The sequence below is a fragment of the Taeniopygia guttata genome, chromosome W (assembly GCF_048771995.1).
Source record: "Taeniopygia guttata chromosome W, bTaeGut7.mat, whole genome shotgun sequence".
Taxonomy (NCBI): Eukaryota; Metazoa; Chordata; class Aves; order Passeriformes; family Estrildidae; genus Taeniopygia; species Taeniopygia guttata.
In genome coordinates this window covers 851389-871659 of record NC_133064.1, presented here as the reverse complement: position 1 = coordinate 871659, position 20271 = coordinate 851389, and the positions used below count along the sequence as shown (strand labels likewise).

General features: G+C 44.2%; 1 protein-coding gene across 2 annotated transcripts in view; it reads left to right on the top strand.

The window, feature by feature from the left end:
- The first annotated feature begins 2609 nt into the window (after positions 1 to 2609).
- LOC121468907 (leucine zipper protein 2) overlaps positions 2610 to 20271 on the top strand; it is a 281472-nt gene continuing 263810 nt past the window's right edge. The window contains exons 1-2 of one of the 2 annotated variants that reach the window (XR_012053302.1): positions 2610 to 2699; positions 3555 to 3617. The gene's annotated coding sequence lies outside the window, so the exon portion shown is untranslated. The remainder of the gene's footprint in view (positions 2700 to 3554; positions 3618 to 20271) is intronic. The other variant, XR_012053299.1, reaches the window with a different exon arrangement.

Here is a 20271-nt window from a genome sequence, read left to right as displayed (position 1 = left end):
GAAAATAGGAATATAAAACTTCAATTTTAAATATGAACGGAAAACATAGAAATAAAACATGTAACATGAATAATGTTATCCATTACTATTAGGTATTATATTGTTTGATATAGGGTATTTTATATGTTTATATACATATACATGTAGATTATAAATATAAATATGCCTTTAGAAACGTATAATTAATACATGTTGATATATAAATATGACAAAATAATAGGAATCAATACAGTACATAATGCATTTTTTACTGTATATGTCTTATTATGACACATTATATGTCATAGGAATTATAGCTCGAAATATAGTACCTCAAGATATTGTGATAGAATATATAAGTACTTGTGAAAATCGAAAATAGAAATAAAGAAATATCTAAATATAGTTTTAAGTAAAGGGGATTTTAATTGTCTATTTGGTAGTAGGTAGGGGTTTTATTATAAAAATGATAAATATAAATAAAATAAAATTAGAAAGTATAGAAATATATCCTAAAGACGTTAAGAGCTATATAAAATCTCAAAGGTAAGTAACTATAAGTATTAGTGGTATGTACGAAATATAATTGAAATGAAAATTTATCTATCTTGCTACCTTATTATCTATATAATATATATTTATAGATACATCAATATAAAGGAGAAATGCGCATGTGACTATAATGATGAAAAAATATATGAATATTCAAGTAGCGTTTAAAGAAAGGGATTTTTTTGCTTTTATTTGACTAGAGGCAGGGTTTTAATGGAAAAACGATGAATATACATTTTGTTTTGGTATCTATCTAAATATGGAAATAGATAATCAATGTATACAGATAAATATACAAATATAAAATGTAAATAAAAATAAGTATGAGGAAGAGATAGACTATAAATAACACCATACATCAATCTACAATAAAAATGTACATTTGAACATAAATGCGAAAAACAATGATAAATTTAGACGGAGTTTAAAGAAAGGGGTTTTAAAAAAAATTTTTACTTGCATAGAGGCAGGGGTTTATTTTAAGCCCTATAAACCTTTTAGAAATCTAAATCTAACTATAGAAATATACAAGCAATATATTAAGATATGTGTAAAAATATAAAATATAATAAAATATAATAGGAATAAATGTAAGAAATTATAAAAATACAATTACACATCAATATACATTAGTAACCCGAATGTGAATATAAATATGAAAAATATAAAAATAAAATAGCTTGAAATGCAGTTTAAAAGAGAAGGTTTTTGCTTTTGGTTCCTGTTGGGTTAGAGGCAGGGGTTTTTTGCTGGCGTTCTTTTCCGCGCGGGATGTTTTGGGGCATTTGCTGCAGGGCAGGTTCCGGAGGGCATCGCGCCCGTTCTTTTCTGCCGCCGGCCCCGCCCGCGGCCCCGAGGCGAGCGGCGGCCCCCGGCGGTGGCGGGCGGCAGTGCTGCCGCCCTGTGGGCAGAGGGCGGTACTGCAGCCCGCCGCCCGCGGCCGCCATCTTGGGAGTGGCTTGTCGCGGATTCGCTTGACCTTCTCGAGATGGCGCGAAAAAGAGGACGTCGGCATTCGAGGACCCGTGTCTGTTTTTTCTACACTGCCTGAATGGTCCCCAACGCCGGCGCCCCCCGACGGGATTTTCCGCGGCGGTTCCGGTGCCGTGCACACGGGCTGTGGGGTCAGCAGCACCGCGAGCGGCGCGCGGGGCGGTGTCTGTGGGCGCAGGGCGGGGGGCGGCGGCGGCTCGGGCGGCCCGAGCCTCAAAAACAAGCTCTGGTCAGGAAACAAGCTTGGTGCTTTGCACGCAGAAGAGCTAAGGAAGATTCCTCTCTGTTCTAAATCTAATGTACCCCAAAAAATTTGCATCAAAGTATTTTGTACTGAGGTTCTGGTGTATTTTATATATATACAAAAACACATATGAGTACAAAATATATATATATTATGCTTATATGGTGAGTGTTCCTGAAGTGCTGTCATCCCAACTTATTTTTGTGACTTCACAAGAAGCAGTTCAAATGTATTAGAAAGCAAGTTGCAAACTCTAGTTTTAGACTGATAAAGTCATCTAGGCGTGCCTATGATAAAATTCTATAGATATATGCATCTATAACATATATAAAACTGATTTCATTTACGTGAACTCCTTGTCTACACTAAGCCTGGAATTGCCAAAGGCTTGTTTTGAAGTTGAGACAGGAACAATCCATTATTAGTGATTTCCAGAATCCTTCCTTATTTCAGGGGAAGAAAGATCCTGTTTTTGGCAAATTCCTCAATGTAGAAGTACCTGCAATCATATAAGTATTCCCTTTATTTCTCTTTTAATTTCAAAAAAAAAGTTATTACATGTGAATCTGATTTATTCACATTACTTTAGTCTGGGTTTTTTGCATCTATAATTGCTCTTAAGGTTATTGCACCTTGCCAGAAAGAAACCAAAGCATAAAAAATTTCCTCTGTACTAAAATTTTCCTAATGATGATTGAAAGCATTTTCTTCATTAGAGTCTCTGCCTTTTGAGATCAGTACTTAGAAAGTCAAGTTTCTGGTAAATTCTCAGGGTTAGAAATGTTTTTCTGAAGTTTTTCAAAATCAAAATTGTTTCAAAGAATTTTGCTGCACTGATCTTTGCTATTAGTTTCAGATTTTACAGAATACCATTCCTTAGATTCATTCAGCCTTCCCAAACGTCTGTCACTGAATTGGACTGCATCAATTGGTAAGAAATAAAATCTTTTTTAAAATTCCAACTTAAGATATACTCCTTTTGTAATATATTATGTTTATGGAATGCTCTTTCAGTAAATGTGAAACAGATTTCTAATCCATTCCAAGGACTTCGAAACACTTGGCATGAATTAATACAGGAGAGTGTATTGTTTATCAGTTGGGATTGTGTATTTTATTAAAAACAAATTATTACTTTGAGAGGATGCTTGGATAAATGGTGAAATAATGTTCCTTGAATAGTTGAGTTTAGTACAAAAAATCAATTTCTATTTCTTTTGTTTCAATTAATAAAATAATATATAGACTACTACTTAGAATTATTTTAAGGATATATTTAGCAATATATAAAGTAAATATCAGCTTAAACTGATATAAATAAGCATAACTATGCCTGTACTTTCAAGGGCATGGTTACAAACTGAGAAGGTAGCTCCAAAGTAGTTACACCTGCAACACCCTGATCTTTACAAAGACTTTTATAAGCCTATGGAGCCTTTTTGCTTCTAAGAATAAGATTGTTTACTTTGAAGTTGATGCCTTCAGTTATGCTTCATGGCAAGTATAAATAACAGCTCATGTCCAAAATGTGTAAGCCCAGCTGCTGTTCTTTACAGTCCTAACTCAGGTATGTGCTTTAGTTGGGTGTGTGCTCTTTTGCATTTTCCTCAGTACTTTTGGTTGGTTTGACTTGTGAAGCTGGAAAAGCAATCGACAATTATTTGGAGGGGGACATTCTACATTATAAATCTGATCTAGGTTCTGCTGTTCTCAGAATTCACATAATTTTTTTTAATATTTAAAATTTAAAAAACCCCAAACCTGATTTGATTATCTTCATTTTCAGTCAAAAAAGATCCAAGCCCAGCTGAAAGAGCTTCATTATGGGAAAAAGGATTTGATTTTTAAGGTAAGTTTTATTTCACTATAGTTAGCTAAAGTATATTAGCATTTATACAGCATCGTAGCGAAGTAGGAATATGGTAGCTGCCTTTATTATTGCAGTTCTCAGGAAGAAGTTTGTTCTGAAAAGAACTCAAAACATCAAGACAGACTTAATGCCATAATGGATTTTCAGAAATAGAATATATTTTTGTGCTTGCAAAAAGCAAAATTCTAGGGTACTGCTGATGAATAAAACCTGTTGCCCTATTCCATACCTTCTGTAACGTCATCTTTTTAACTGAATGATATCATATTTTACAGCTGCTTCTTGTTTTTCCTTTAATTAGCACTCTTCCATGGCAAAGTCAACTATTGTTAACATTTAAAGTAAATCTCTCTGTGTTCATGATAAGCTTGAGCAATGTAGTGTTCCTTAGGTCTTAAGATTTAAGAAAAAAGAAACATCTGCTGCTAAAACAATCCAAATCAATAGTCTGCACTAGCTAGCACATTTTAAAAAAGAATAAAAATTTTTACAATAAAGGAGGACAGGACAAAACATAAAGACATTGCTGAAGGGTGTCTAGTCCTTGTTAACACAGGGAGAAGCTAATCCCTGTTAAAAGGAAGAGGAGAGAGATGTGGGTCATCTGACTGATGACTGTTAGTGGAGTAGTCCCTTTATATATTCCCAGCACAAAGGATGGACAAGAAGTAGTCATCTTCCAAGTTACTAGACCTAGAATTACTTACAAGTCATTCATGTCACTATGAGTTCCAGATTGTCTTCTGGAAGCGTTTAACTCTCTCTGCTGTTTCTCTATTGTATCTATAGTGCTGTGAACACGTAAATACAGAGAAATACAGAGTAATAGAGTGGGCCATTGAAACAACAGTGTGATTTCTGTGCTTTTTTTTTTTGCTTGCTTGCTCTTTGTCTGGGGTTTTTTTGGTTGGTTTTTTTTTTTTTTTTTCTGGTTGGGTTTTGGTTTTTGTTTTTGTTTTTTTAATGCATAGGTTTAGTCCAAGTTTATGAAGCTGTTACTCTTTCTGATAAATGAAATGGGCAGTCTTCCTGTTGGCACAGCATGAATGTCTGGGGTAAAATCCTGGCTGCTAGCTACTTCCACGTTACTGGGCTTTTACCTTTTGCCCTGCCACTCCCTTCCCATCCCGCTAAACTTTATCTTCTGTGTGGCTTACTGAGGATTTCAGGGAAGTCTGCTCTCCATGTAGATCTGAAGACTGCAAGCTTCTTGGAGCAGTTCACCAGAAGGATGTAAGCTGCAGGCTATTAGATTTCTAAAGGGCATCGAGGAAAGCTGCAGTTCATGTCCATTCAAAATAAGTCTTTCTCTGAAGGATTAATTCTGCAGGCATATGTGAAATTAATAGGGAGGGATTGTTTGATTTTTATTTTACATAATAGACCTCAAGAAACTATTTCTTAAATTCTGGTACTTATTACTGTCAATGGCTCTGGTCTGAACTGGACCTCTGGGGATTAAGTGGGAGAGGAAGAGAAAATGGGGAAAAGGCAGCTTTTTCTTTAACATTCCAGTGAATTGGTAGATCATATCTCCTTTATCATATCTTGCTTACACTACTTATGTTTTCAAAGTGTTTTACAATCTAGCTGATTAATTAGGGAGCATATGTGCGTATGTTTATATTTTCAAAACTCTCCCTATGCGATATAAAGCCATGGAACAGATAAGTAATGAGCATCACAAAAATGAATTTATGCACCCAAGGCTATAGAGCTTGTCTGGATCTCTGCTGAGATCGTAATTTGAGGTTCTGTGTCTTTTTCAGATCTCAGTCCCTTAAAGCATTTAGCATGTTATCCTTAAAGAATTGACCCAAGTTAAAATTTGATTTTGTATTATAATGTGAAAACCAAGAAATTATTAATAAAAATTGCCACTGAATGTTCTTAATTTTATCACTGCCTTTGTACGTAGCTACTTACTAATTATGAATGACACTACTCTGATTGCAATAATTTCAATTATCATCCTAAACCCCTGATTCAATGAAGTACTTCTAAGTTTAGGTTCTCTGCTAGATTGAGGTCTGCATTTGCTTCAGACATCACAGACCGCTTCTTTTTTAAATTGCTTCTCCTTCATTAACTGTCTTCCCATTATTAGGCTGTATTGCTCTGGAAGAAAGCTCATGTTTTACTAAAATAGGAAAAAATAAAAATAGTTTGGTTTTTTGTTCACAAAATGCATACGTGTATATATGATAGTAATAAGAGATGAGTAAAAATAAATCCAGCAATGATTTCGAATGTCAGTTTATACACGCACCTTGTATTATTGACATTCCTCTTAAAAGGTGACCATGCTTCAGTGGTATGGTTTGAGCATATCTTTGCTTTTTTCTAAGGCCTTTGCTACAGGTTCAGACATATTTGATGTACCACTTCATCTCTTTTACTTTTTGTTCAAATTCTAAGAGAAAGTATCTTGCTAGGCAGTCCTAGAAAACCAAGAAAAAATTCAAATGTGAGTAGCAACTAACAGCACCTGGCCTAACAATGTATTTAATCTTTGTTCCATGGTAGAATTTAACTTTAAATAAGCAAGCAAAGAGGATTGGCTATTATAACAAATAATACCACAGCTTAGTACCTTAGCAAACACTAGCTTACAGCAAGTCGGGTAACTGCTAATATGTACTCTGTAGGTGGATTTACCATGAGTGCCTGGTTTATAATTGGGCACCTTCTTCTGAGGAGCAAACCATGTGGGATGCAGTTGGGTACACAGACATGATCAGTTCCTGCTGAAACGTTGTGGTCAGGGTGGGTGTGCACTGAACAAAGATCTGCTCTGGTCCCTGGGGAGTCCCTGGGGAGTCCCTGGGGAGTCCCTGGGGCTTCTCCACATGTTCAGAGCCCCCAGGTGCCCAGTTAATAGTGTTAAACCAGAGCATGTCTGCCACATCCAGTGCATGGCTGGAGTCAGTGGTGTCAGGAGCAGCAAAGACAGAGGTGTGCAGGTAGGAATGGCAAGCAGAGGGCAGGCAGGAATTGTAGTGGGGATGACTGGGAGAGAGGGGCAATGGACAGGAAGGAGGGAGGGTAGTGGAGAACCTTGTTCCCGGCACTTGACAACCTCTGCTGCTGCTCCTTACAGTTGTTTTAGCTTGTTTCTGTGATGATACTCTTGAATTCACATCTTTCTTTGATGTGCAGCTTCACAAAGTAACAGGATTGTAATTTACCTTCAGTACTCTCGTACTCCTTAGTAATGTTTCATGTACTATGGGTGCTCAATGCCTCTAAAGAACTAAGGACCATATCACCCTTGCAAATTTAGAGTCAAGACTATTTCCCACATTTTTTGAAACACCTAGCTCTGCACAAACTAGGTCATTATTTGACATGTGCAAATCATTTAAATAATTGCTGTGGTAGAGTCAAATACAAAACTATGTGAAATTATTTTTGCATCATATTGACTGGATTTGGCAAATATCTGTACCATTCCTCCCTCTGAAGTAAAACTGATGCCGTGTGTGTTTCCTTCTCTATTAGCAAAGTTAATTACATGCCACAGTAAACTGATTTCCCAGAATTTTAAATTAATTATTTCTCTAATGAAGGCAATGAGATTCCATATTACATACAGAGAAAGAGATGAAATAATAAAAGAAAAACAAAGGAAGAAAAAAACAAGCAGAAAACCACCTGCTTTGGCAGACAACTTGTGTAAACATTAGGATTGCTTTCTGGGCTTGTGATGATTGATTACATATTTTAAATTTGTGATAAATTTTTACAGAAGTACTTTGTGTACTGGCACATATATGAAGATGCAAGTTTCAGGCTTTCTAATACAGTTTTATTTGTATAGTTCTGGTGACTAGGCTTGATCCTAAAGCACCTCATGTACATCCACTTCCCCCATGATTTGCCTCTGCACGTATTAAAATTATCAGCTGCAGAATTCAGCTAACTTTGCATAAGTGAAAAACTAGTCCATTTAACAGATTTTAAAGCATTCTTCATTATGTTCAAAGTACCATTAAACTCCTGTTTTCCTTGCAGAAAGCTTTGCACAAAAAAAAAAAAAAAAAAAGCCGTGTCACTTTCCTGTAACTTTATTTGTGCATTTATGTGTCTAGCTCAGAAAGAATGCTCTTATCTTTGTTGCTACTTTTACATTGCCCTGTAATGGTAAATAGAATTTCTGTAGTTCAGTCTTCGAAGGAGATGATAAGAAAAAACTGGGAACAGTTTCCTTTTTGGCCTGTTGTACCAACTTCCCTGAGAGAATACTGCAATTTCTCTTGCTTTCAGACAGGATCTTTAGTCTGGGGTGTGTTTGTTCATCCAGCGTGGTTTTTCAGCATCTGGATCTTGTGCAGCCTCCCTTGGAAAGTTTACCAGAACTGTGTAGGAAAGACATGACTGAACTAAATAAACTATTATAAAATACCAGGTATAAACATAAATGCAATGTTAAATAGTAGAGGTTTTTTTTTGTTTTTTTTTCCAGAGCTCTTGCAACACATTATTAGGGATAATAAGTTCTATAAGCTACAGGCTGACTTCATCATGCCACATAACAGCTGATAATGTGATATGGAATGTCACTGCATGACTGGTAACAGTTACAGCATCCCATTGTGAGATGCTCCACCCAGAGGGAGAAGCCAAGCATTCCTTACTGGATAGAATTTGGGTTTTTGGGACACCAAACTCAGGCTTTTCCACTGGGTTTCCAGGAGGACTGCAGCCATTCCAACCCTGACCAAAAAGGGTATCAGGTTATATTCTGACTCTGTCAGTGGTTTTTCTTTTGTATTATTGCAGGTATTTTGTTTCCTTTTCTCACTTTTCCTAATAAACTGTATTTTTGATTTGGAGTCTCTCATTGGTTTTGTTTTCAAACCAGAACAAGACAGTAGTCAATTCTAACCACCACTGCCTGCTTTCTGTCAACTGCCAAGACTTTCAGATGCCTACGTAATGCATGTATTGAAGGAAACCAGACACCCTCTAATTCATGACTGTAGCTCTGTTTTTTTCACTGATTTAGACTGTAAATCTGATGGTGCTGAAATAAGAAGTTGCCTAGTTGTATGGTCCTCACCATTTCCATCTGAGTCTAATTCCTCACGCTATCAGAGTTGCCATCCTAGCCTCATGTTTGTCATATGTTATTTTGTGTAATTTCCTTTTTAGTGGCAATTGAAATGATGCAGTTTTTCAAATCTTGATTCTCTTTAATTGAGAGCGTATTAATTTGTATAGCTGTACTGAAAAATAAGAAGTAACCGTATAAAAACGTTAATGATGTGAGAAATTTCTTGGTCTAGTTCTATGAGAAGTGTCTCTGCGTCACATAGAGTCAATGTCCAGTCTTTCAGACATTTTCTGTGGCCGTGTTTATTGTGAGTGATACTGTATACCATATTTAGGAAAAAATCCAAAAAGTTACTGAATTCTAGCAATTTCTTATATCAGTATTTTTTTCTCTAGTAAATCAGTAATAACTCCACTTAAATTTTGCAAACTGATAAAGTGGAAGGATTATTTCTGTAGTGAATTCTCTGTTGCCAGACTAAAGGGTCAAACCAATGGTCTGATATGTGTGTTGTGGCAGTGACTGATGTTAGCTGTAAGGAATGTGATGCAGTGTAAATTATGGACAGCAATTCACAAGAGACTTTCCCACGTCACAGTTGACTTGCACTTTGAAGGAAGTTTGGTTTTGACTAATGAAACTGTGACTCTGGTGATAAATCTGAAGATAAATGCCTAATCCTGATTTAAAATGCAGCTACTCAGTTCTTTACACGAGTTGGGAACTGAAAATTCCAGACTTTTGACATTTCATTTGGCAGAACAGACTATGCCTAATGCTAATGAACATCACATTAGCTGTCTGCTGAGGACTACAGGCTTGCCTAAGCTCACCACCTCATCTATGCCATGTGCTGGAAGGACTGTCATTACCCCAGCAGAAAACAAGTTAACCTTACAGGATTTACACTAAATAGCATTTACGTAGTGTGGCTATCCATTAAGCTGTGCTACAATCAGCAGCGTGCAGGAGATCTTGAAAGGTCTGCCAAGAAAAAATCTCTGGCTGGGATTAAACTCCAGAAGCCTGAGGGCATGGAATGGTGTTGAGGGAAAATGCACTTGCAAACATTGGGTTGAAATAAAAATGTGGTGCTCTTTATCTGAAAATTGAGAATTTTATCCTATTATTTTGCATATACAAAATGTATATTTACCTAATCAGAATTTCAGAGAGAAAAGATAAGTGGCTAGTCCAGTGTCCTTCTCTATGGCTCCCTTTTCAAACAGGGAAAACAGTGACTAGGCTGGGTTTTTTGCAGGTACAACAGCAAAAGAATCCTTATTCCTTTTGGTTGTATACTAATGTGTTATTAATGACAAGGCTGACAACTTCAGGAATCTGCTTTCCTGAAGCAGAAGAGTCTTGCAGAGAATGTATTTCCTTCAAGTGAACAGGCTGGGTTCATACATATCCTTGGGAAAGAGAGAGAAAATACTTGTCCTTATTTACTGAACATTTAAAAGCATCTTCTGATGCTTTTTGTTTTGGGCCACTCACTTAAAAAGCTTCTGCTGAACTCCTGTGCTCCATGAATGACATATACATTATACAGAGCCAGAAGTCCTTCCACTCAGGGTGCAGGCTACTAGCCTGATCCTGACTTCCAACACAAGTCTCCCAAATTGCTTTCCTGCTATGAGTTAGCTAGTCTTGTGCGTTTTCCTTCTCTATTTCCAGGAAAAAACATGGAAAAAAAAAATCTGGAGTTACCTCCTTGTATAGTAGTAGGTAGTATAATTTCATAAGGTGTCTGCATGCAAGAATGTTTGGGTGTTTTCTAATTCGTCTGTTTATGCCCAATTAGCTTAATGTTGGCATCACAATGCCTAAAACTACAAAATAATTTTCAAATTGCGCTCGGAAGTCAGACAAACGAACAAAATTATTAAGAGACATTTGAATACCTTGAATTTTCCAGAAGGATATTATGGCATAATCTTAAATATTTTATAGTATGGAAATAATTTTGCTATTGACATTGAATTATTATAGGCTTGCATTCACATCAATGGAGCACATTTGGCCATAATGTTTTTTTTTCCTCAGGAAAAGCAAATCTAACCCAGCCCATATATATTACTTGCAAAATTTCTGTTCTTTCCTCTCTCACATGAAAAAATGCATTGGAGCATCAGCTTTTTTCTTGATCCCCACAGGCACAACAGCTAACAGATCTGGAGCAAAAACTATCTGTTGCAAAAGACAAATTGGAAAACGCAGCCCTTGACCAAGTAAGAAATGTCATGTAATGTAAGCATGTTTACCTATATCGGCTGTGGATGTTTTGGTGGAATTTGACAAAAACAAATGAAAGCCTTGCAGTAACTTAGATGGATACTAAGTTGCATATGAATTGTACCTGAGAGAGATGCTACTGAAATCAGTGGAACTAATTATGATACATGAAGTTAAGTACATCTGCAAAGTTATTTAAGAAGAGGATGGTCAAATTAGAAAAAAAAAAAGCTCAAAAATATTTTGCACTGATTTTAGTAGATTTAGGTATTTATTGAACTACAGTTTGTGCTGACTGTAGACTTAGTGTCAGTCATAAGTTTATTTACACTAGAGCAGTTTCCTATTTCCCACATGAACCCTTAGAATGTTTACAAATTTTGAATTACCAGGCCCCAGATACCAAGAGTAGTGTGGCCAGTAGGCCTAGGAAAGTGATTGTCCCCCTGTACTCAGAACTGGTAAGGCCACACCTCACATATTGTTCCGTTTTGGGCCACTAACTTAAAAAATGTCATTTTAGTGCTGGAGTGAGTTCAGAGAAGGGCAATGACGCTGGTGAAGGTCTTCTGAGGGCATCTGGGGGAATTGGCCTTGTTTGGTCTGAAGAAGAGGAGGCTCATGCTCATTGTTCTCTTCAGCTGTCTAAAAGGAAACGATCATGAGGCAGGAGTTGGCTTTTTCTGCCTTGTCTCAAGTGGAAGGATGAGAGGATGATGAGCTCCTGTCCTCCCAGACAGGAGCTGCCCCCATCTCATACTTGTGCTGCCCTGAGAGTCCAAAAAGAGCCCTACAAACTGACATCAGGAACCTGGACTGGTGAGTTTTCTTGCCCAGGGAAAAGAGCCGATGTTTGCGCCCTGAGTCTTGCGGCCCTGAGCGGGCAGCTGAATGCAAAAAATCCGAACATCGAAGGATAAGTCCCAGACAGGAGCTGCCCCCACCTCATACTTGTGCTGCCCTGAGAGTCCCCGGGGAGCCCTACAAACTGACATCAGGAACCTGGACTGGTGAGTTTTCTTTCCCAGGGCAAAAAGACGATGTTAGCGCTCCGAGGCCTGTGGCCCTGAGTTGGCAACAGTCTGCAAAAAATCAAAATATCGAAGGATAAGTCCCAGACAGGAGCTGCCCCCACCTCATACTTGTGCTGCCCTGACAGTCTCAGGGGAGCCCTACAAACTGACATCAGGAACCTGGACTGGTGAGTTTTCTTTCCCAGGGAAAAGAGCCGATGTTTGCGCTCCGACTCCTGTGGCCCTGAGCCGGCAGCTGACCGCACAAATTCCGAACATCGAAGGATAAGTCCCAGAAAGGAGCTGCCCCCACCTCATACTTGCGCTGCCCTGACAGTCCCAGGGGAGCCCTACAAACTGAAATCAGGAACCTGGACTGGTGAGTTTTCTTTCCCAGGGAAAAGAGCCGATGTTTGCGCTCCGAGTCGTGTGGCCCTGAGCCGGCAGCTGACTGCAAAAAATCGGAACATCGAAGGATAAGTCCCAGACAGGAGCTGCCCCCACCTCATACTTGTGCTGCCCTGACAGTCCCAGGGGAGCCCTACAAACTGACATCAGGAACCTGGACTGGTGAGTTTTTTTTCCCAGGGAAAAGAGCCGATGTTTGCGTTCCGAGTCCTGTGGCCCTGAGCCGGCAGCTGAACGCAAAAAATCGGAACATCGAAGGATAAGTCCCAGAAAGGAGCTGCCCCCACCTCATACTTGTGCTGCCCTGAGAGTCCAAAAAGAGCTCTACAAACTGACAACAGGAACCTGGATGGTGAGTTTTCTTTCCCAGGGAAAAGAGCCGATGTTTGCGCTCCGAGTCCTGTGGCCCTGATCCGGCAGCTGACTGCAAAAAATCGGAACATCGAAGGATAAGTCCTAGACAGGAGCTGCCCCCACCTCATACTTGTGCTGCCCTGAGAGTCCAAAACGAGCCTTACAAACTGACATCAGGAACCGGGACGGGTGAGTTTTCTTTCCCAGGGAAAAGAGCCGATGTTTGCGCTCCGAGTCCTGTGGCCCTGAGCCGGCAGCTGACCGCACAAATTCCGAACATCGAAGGATAAGTCCCAGAAAGGAGCTGCCCCCACCTCATACTTGTGCTTCCCTGAGAGTCCAAAAAGAGCTCTACAAACTGACATCAGGAACCTGGATGGTGAGTTTTCTTTCCCAGGGAAAAGAGCCGATGTTTGCGCTCCGACTCCTGTGGCCCTGAGCGGGCAGCTGACTGCAAAAAATCGGAACATCGAAGGATAAGTCCCAGACAGGAGCTGCCCCCACCTCATACTTGTGCTGCCCTGAGAGTCCCAGGGGAGCCCTCCAAACTGACATCAGGAACCTGGACTGGTGAGTTTTCTTTCCCAGGGAAAAGAGCCGATGTTTGCGCTCCGCGTCTCGTGGCCCTGAGCCGGCAGCTGACAGCATAAAATCGGAACATCGAAGGATAAGTCCCAGACAGGAGCTGCCCCCACCTCGTACTTGTGCTGCCCTGAGAGTCCAAAAAGAGCTCTACAAACTGACATCAGGAACCTGGATGGTGAGTATTCTTTCCCAGGGAAAAGAGCCGATGTTTGCGCTCCGAGTCCTGTGGCCCTGAGACGGCAGCTGAGTGCAAAAAATCCGAACATCGAAGGATAAGTCCCAGACAGGAGCTGCCCCCACATCATACTTGTGCTGCCCTGACAGTCCCAGGGGAGCCCTACAAACTGACATCAGGAACCTGGACTGGTGAGTTTTCTTTCCCAGGGAAAAGAGCCGATGTTTGCGCTCCGAGTCCTGTGGCCCTGAGCCGGACGCTGACTGCAAAATATCGGAACATCGAAGGATAAGTCCCAGACAGGAGCTGCCCCCACCTCATATTTTGCTGCCCTGAGAGTCCAAAAAGAGCTCTACAAACTGACATCAAAAATCGGGACTGGTGAGTTTTCTTTCCCAGGGAAAAGAGCCAATGTTTGCGCTCCAAGTCCTGTGGCCCTGAGCCGGCAGCTGACCGCACAAATTCCGAACATCGAAGGATAAGTCCCAGAAAGGAGCTGCCCCCACCTCATACTTTTGCTGCCCTGACAGTCCCAGGGGAGCCCTACAAACTGACATCAGGAACCTGGACTGGTGAGTTTTCTTTCCCAGGGAAAAGAGCCGATGTTTGCGCTCCGAGTCCTGTGGCCCTGAGCAGGCAGCTGACCGCAAAAAATCCGAACATCGAAGGATAAGTCCCAGACAGGAGCTGCCCCCACCTCATACTTGTGCTGCCCTGAGAGTACCAGGGGAGCCCTACAAACTGACATCAGGAACCTGGACTGGTGAGTTTTCTTTCCCAGGGAAAAGAGCCGATGTTTGCGCCCCGAGTCCTGTGGCCGTGAGCCGGCAGCTGACCGCACAAATTCCGAATATCGAAGGATAAGTCCCAGAAAGGAGCTGCCCCCACCTCATACTTGTGCTGCCCTGAGAGTCCAAAAAGAGCTCTACAAACTGACATCAGGAACCTGGATGGTGAGTTTTCTTTCCCAGGGAAAAGAGCCGATATTTGCGCTCCGACTCCTGTGGCCCTGAGCGGGCAGCAGAGTGCAAAAAATCCGAACATCGAAGGATAAGTCCCAGACAGGAGCTGCCCCCACCTCATACGTGTGCTGCCCTGAGAGTCCCAGGGGAGCCCTACAAACTGACATCAGGAACCTGGACTGGTGAGTTTTCTTTCCCAGGGTAAAGAGCCGATGTTTGCGCCCTGAGTCCTGAGGCCCTGAGCCGGCAGCTGACTGCAAAAAATCCGAACATCGAAGGATAAGTCCCAGAAAGGAGCTGCCCCCACCTCATACTTGTGCTGCCCTGACAGTCCCAGGGGAGCCCTACAAACTGACATCAGGAACCTGGACTGGTGAGTTTTCTTTCCCACGGAAAAGAGCCGATGTTTGCGCTCCGCGTCCCGTGGCCCTGAGCCGGCAGCTGACAGCAAAAAATTGGAACATCGAAGGATAAGTCCCAGACAGGAGCTGCCCCCACCTCGTACTTGTGCTGCCCTGAGAGTCCAAAAAGAGCTCTACAAACTGCCATCAGGAACCTGGATGGTGAGTATTCTTTCCCAGGGAAAAGAGCCGATGTTTGCGCTCCGAGTCCTGTGGCCCTGAGCCGGCAGCTGAGTGCAAAAAATCCGAACATCGAAGGATAAGTCCCAGACAGGAGCTGCCCCCACCTCATACTTGTGCTGCCCTGAGAGTCCCAGGGGAGCCCTACAAACTGACATCAGGAACCTGGACTGGTGAGTTTTCTTTCCCAGGGAAAAGAGCCGATGTTTGCGCTCCGAGTCCTGTGGCCCTGAGCCGGCAGCTGACTGCAAAGTATCGGAACATCGAAGGATAAGTCCCAGACAGGAGCTGCCCCCACCTCATACTTGTGCTGCCCTGAGAGTCCAAAAAGAGCTCTACAAACTGACATCAGGAATCTGGACTGGTGAGTTTTCTTTCCCAGGGAAAAGAGCCAATGTTTGCGCTCCAAGTCCTGTGGCCCTGAGCCGGCAGCTGACCGCACAAATTCCGAACATCGAAGGATAAGTCCCAGAAAGGAGCTGGCTCCACCTCATACTTGTGCTGCCCTGACAGTCCCAGGGGAGCCCTACAAACTGACATCAGGAACCTGGACTGGTGAGTTTTCTTTCCCAGGGAAAAGAGCCGATGTTTGCGCTCCGAGTCCTGTGGCCCTGAGCCGGCAGCTGACTGCAAAAAATCGGAACATCGAAGGATAAGTCCCAGACAGGAGCTGCCCCCATCTCATATTTGTGCTGCCCTGAGAGTCCAAAAACGGCCCTACAAACTGACATCAGGAACCTGGATGGTGAGTATTCTTTCCCAGGGAAAAGAGCCGATGTTTGCGCTCCGAGTCCTGTGGCCCTGAGACGGCAGCTGAGTGCAAAAAATCCGAACATCGAAGGATAAGTCCCAGACAGGAGCTGCCCCCACATCATACTTGTGCTGCCCTGACAGTCCCAGGGGAGCCCAACAAACTGACATCAGGAACCTGGACTGGTGAGTTTTCTTTCCCAGGGAAAAGAGCCGATGTTTGCGCTCCGAGTCCTGTGGCCCTGAGCCGGCAGCTGACTGCAAAAAATCCGAACATCGAAGGATAAGTCCCAGACAAGAGCTGCCCCCACCTCATACTTGTGCTGCCCTGACAGTCCCAGGGGAGCCCTACAAACTGACATCAGGAACCTGGACTGGTGAGTTTTTTTTTCCCAGGGAAAAGAGCCGATGTTTGCGTTCCGAGTCCTGTGGCCCTGAGCCGGCAGCTGACCGCAAAAAATCGGAACATCGAAGGATAAGTCCCAGACAGGAGCTGCCCCCACCTCATACTTGTGCTGCCCTGAGAGTACCAGGGGAGCCCTACAAACTGACATCAGGAACCTGGACTGGTGAGTTTTCTTTCCCAGGGAAAAGAGCCGATGTTTGCGCTCCGACTCCTCTGGCCGTGAGCCGGCAGCTGACCGCACAAATTCCGAATATCGGAGGATAAGTCCCAGACAGGAGCTGCCCCCACCTCATACTTGTGCTTCCCTGAGAGTCCAAAAAGAGCTCTACAAACTGACATCAGGAACCTGGATGGTGAGTTTTCTTTCCCAGGGAAAAGAGCCGATGTTTGCGCTCCGACTCCTGTGGCCCTGAGCGGGCAGCTGACTGCAAAAAATCGGAACATCGAAGGATAAGTCCCAGACAGGAGCTGCCCCCACCTCATACTTGTGCTGCCCTGAGAGTCCCAGGGGAGCCCTCCAAACTGACATCAGGAACCTGGATGGTGAGTATTCTTTCCCAGGGAAAAGAGCCGATGTTTGCGCTCCGAGTCCTGTGGCCCTGAGACGGCAGCTGAGTGCAAAAAATCCGAACATCGAAGGATAAGTCCCAGACAGGAGCTGCCCCCACATCATACTTGTGCTGCCCTGAGAGTCCCAGGGGAGCCCTACAAACTGACATCAGGAACCTGGACTGGTGAGTTTTCTTTCCCAGGGAAAAGAGCCGATGTTTGCGCTCCGAGTCCTGTGGCCCTGAGCCGGCAGCTGACTGCAAAATATCGGAACATCGAAGGATAAGTCCCAGACAGGAGCTGCCCCCACCTCATACTTTTGCTGCCCTGAGAGTCCAAAAAGAGCTCTACAAACTGACATCAGGAATCTGGACTGGTGAGTTTTCTTTCCCAGGGAAAAGAGCCAATGTTTGCGCTCCAAGTCCTGTGGCCCTGAGCCGGCAGCTGACCGCACAAATTCCGAACATCGAAGGATAAGTCCCAGAAAGGAGCTGCCCCCACCTCATACTTGTGCTGCCCTGACAGTCCCAGGGGAGCCCTACAAACTGACATCAGGAACCTGGACTGGTGAGTTTTCTTTCCCACGGAAAAGAGCCGATGTTTGCGCTCCGCGTCCCGTGGCCCTGAGCCGGCAGCTGACAGCAAAAAATCGGAACATCGAAGGATAAGTCCCAGACAGGAGCTGCCCCCACCTCGTACTTGTGCTGCCCTGAGAGTCCAAAAAGAGCTCTAAACTGACATCAGGAACCTGGATGGTGACTTTTCTTTCTCAGGGAAAAGAGCCGATGTTTGCGCTCCGAGTCCTGTGGCCCTGAGCCGGCAGCTGAGTGCAAAAAATCCGAACATCGAAGGATAAGTCCCAGACAGGAGCTGCCCCCACCTCATACTTGTGCTGCCCTGAGAGTCCCAGGGGAGCCCTACAAACTGAAATCAGGAACCTGGACTGGTGAGTTTTCTTTCCCAGGGAAAAGAGCCAATGTTTGCGCTCCAAGTCCTGTGGCCCTGAGCCGGCAGCTGACTGCAAAATATCGGAACATCGAAGGATAAGTCCCAGACAGGAGCTGCCCCCACCTCATACTTGTGCTGCCCTGAGAGTCCAAAAAGAGCTCTACAAACTGACATCAGGAATCTGGACTGGTGAGTTTTCTTTCCCAGGGAAAAGAGCCAATGTTTGCGCTCCAAGTCCTGTGGCCCTGAGCCGGCAGCTGACCGCACAAATTCCGAACATCGAAGGATAAGTCCCAGAAAGGAGCTGGCCCCGCCTCATATTTGTGCTGCCCTGAGAGTCCCAGGGGAGCCCTACAAACTGACATCAGGAACCTGGACTGGTGAGTTTTCTTTCCCAGGGAAAAGAGCCGATGTTTGCGCTCCGAGTCCTGTGGCCCTGAGCAGGCAGCTGACGTCAAAAAATCGGAACATCGAAGGATAAGTCCCAGACAGGAGCTGCCCCCACCTCATATTTGTGCTGCCCTGAGAGTCCAAATAGAGCTCTACAAACTGACATCAGGAACCTTGACTGGTGAGTTTTCTTTCCCAGGGAAAAGAGCCGATGTTTACGCTCCGAGTCCTGTGGCCCTGAGCCGGCAGCTGACTGCAAAAAATCCGAATATCGAAGGATAAGTCCCAGACAGGAGCTGCCCCCATCTCATATTTGTGCTGCCCTGAGAGTCCAAAAACGGCCCTACAAACTGGCATCAGGAACCTGGACTGGTGAGTTTTTTTTCCCAGGGAAAAGAGCCGATGTTTGCGCTCCGAGTCCTGTGGCCCTGAGCCGGCAGCTGACCGCAAAAAATCCGAACATTGGAGGATAAGTCCCAGACAGGAGCTGCCCCCACCTCATACTTGTGCTGCCCTGACAGTCCCAGGGGAGCCCTACAAACTGACATCAGGAACCTGGACTGGTGAGTTTTTTTTCCCAGGGAAAAGAGCCGATGTTTGCGTTCCGAGTCCTGTGGCCCTGAGCCGGCAGCTGACCGCAAAAAATCCGAACATCGAAGGATAAGTCCCAGACAGGAGCTGCCCCCACCTCATACTTGTGCTGCCCTGAGAGTACCAGGGGAGCCCTACAAACTGACATCAGGAACCTGGACTGGTGAGTTTTCTTTCCCAGGGAAAAGAGCCGATGTTTGCGCCCCGAGTCCTGTGGCCCTGAGCCGGCAGCTGACCGCACAAATTCCGAATATCGAAGGATAAGTCCCAGAAAGGAGCTGCCCCCACCTCATACCTGTGCTGCCCAAAGAGTTCAAAAAGAGCTCTACAAACTGACATCAGGAACCTGGACTGGTGAGTTTTCTTTCCCAGGGATAAGAGCCAATGTTTGCGCTCCGAGTCCTGTGGCCCTGAGCGGGCAGCTGAGTGCAAAAAATCCGAACATCGAAGGATAAGTCCCAGACAGGAGCTGCCCCCACCTCATACTTGTGCTGCCCTGACAGTCCCAGGGGAGCCCAACAAACTGACATCAGGAACCTGGACTGGTGAGTTTTCTTTCCCAGGGAAAAGAGCCGATGTTTGCGCTCCGAGTCCTGTGGCCCTGAGCCGGCAGCTGACTGCAAAAAATCCGAACATCGAAGGATAAGTCCCAGACAGGAGCTGCCCCCACCTCATACTTGTGCTGCCCTGACAGTCCCAGGGGAGCCCTACAAACTGACATCAGGAACCTGGACTGGTGAGTTTTTTTTCCCAGGGAAAAGAGCCGATGTTTGCGTTCCGAGTCCTGTGGCCCTGAGCCGGCAGCTGACCGCAAAAAATCCGAACATCGAAGGATAAGTCCCAGACAGGAGCTGCCCCCACCTCGTACTTGTGCTGCCCTGAGAGTCCAAAAAGAGCTCTACAAACTGACATCAGGAACCTGGATGGTGAGTATTCTTTCCCAGGGAAAAGAGCCGATGTTTGCGCTCCGAGTCCTGTGGCCCTGAGCCGGCAGCTGAGTGCAAAAAATCCGAACATCGAAGGATAAGTCCCAGACAGGAGCTGCCCCCACCTCATACTTGTGCTGCCCTGAGAGTCCCAGGGGAGCCCTACAAACTGACATCAGGAACCTGGACTGGTGAGTTTTCTTTCCCAGGGAAAAGAGCCGATGTTTGCGCTCCGAGTCCTGTGGCCCTGAGCCGGCAGCTGACTGCAAAATATCGGAACATCGAAGGATAAGTCCCAGACAGGAGCTGCCCCCACCTCATACTTGTGCTGCCCTGAGAGTCCAAAAAGAGCTCTACAAACTGACATCAGGAATCTGGACTGGTGAGTTTTCTTTCCCAGGGAAAAGAGCCAATGTTTGCGCTCCAAGTCCTGTGGCCCTGAGCCGGCAGCTGACCGCACAAATTCCGAACATCGAAGGATAAGTCCCAGAAAGGAGCTGGCTCCACCTCATACTTGTGCTGCCCTGACAGTCCCAAGGGAGCCCTACAAACTGACATCAGGAACCTGGACTGGTGAGTTTTCTTTCCCAGGGAAAAGAGCCAATGTTTGCGCTCCGAGTCCTGTGGCCCTGAGCAGGCAGCTGACTGCAAAAAATCGGAACATCGAAGGATAAGTCCCAGACAGGAGCTGCCCCCATCTC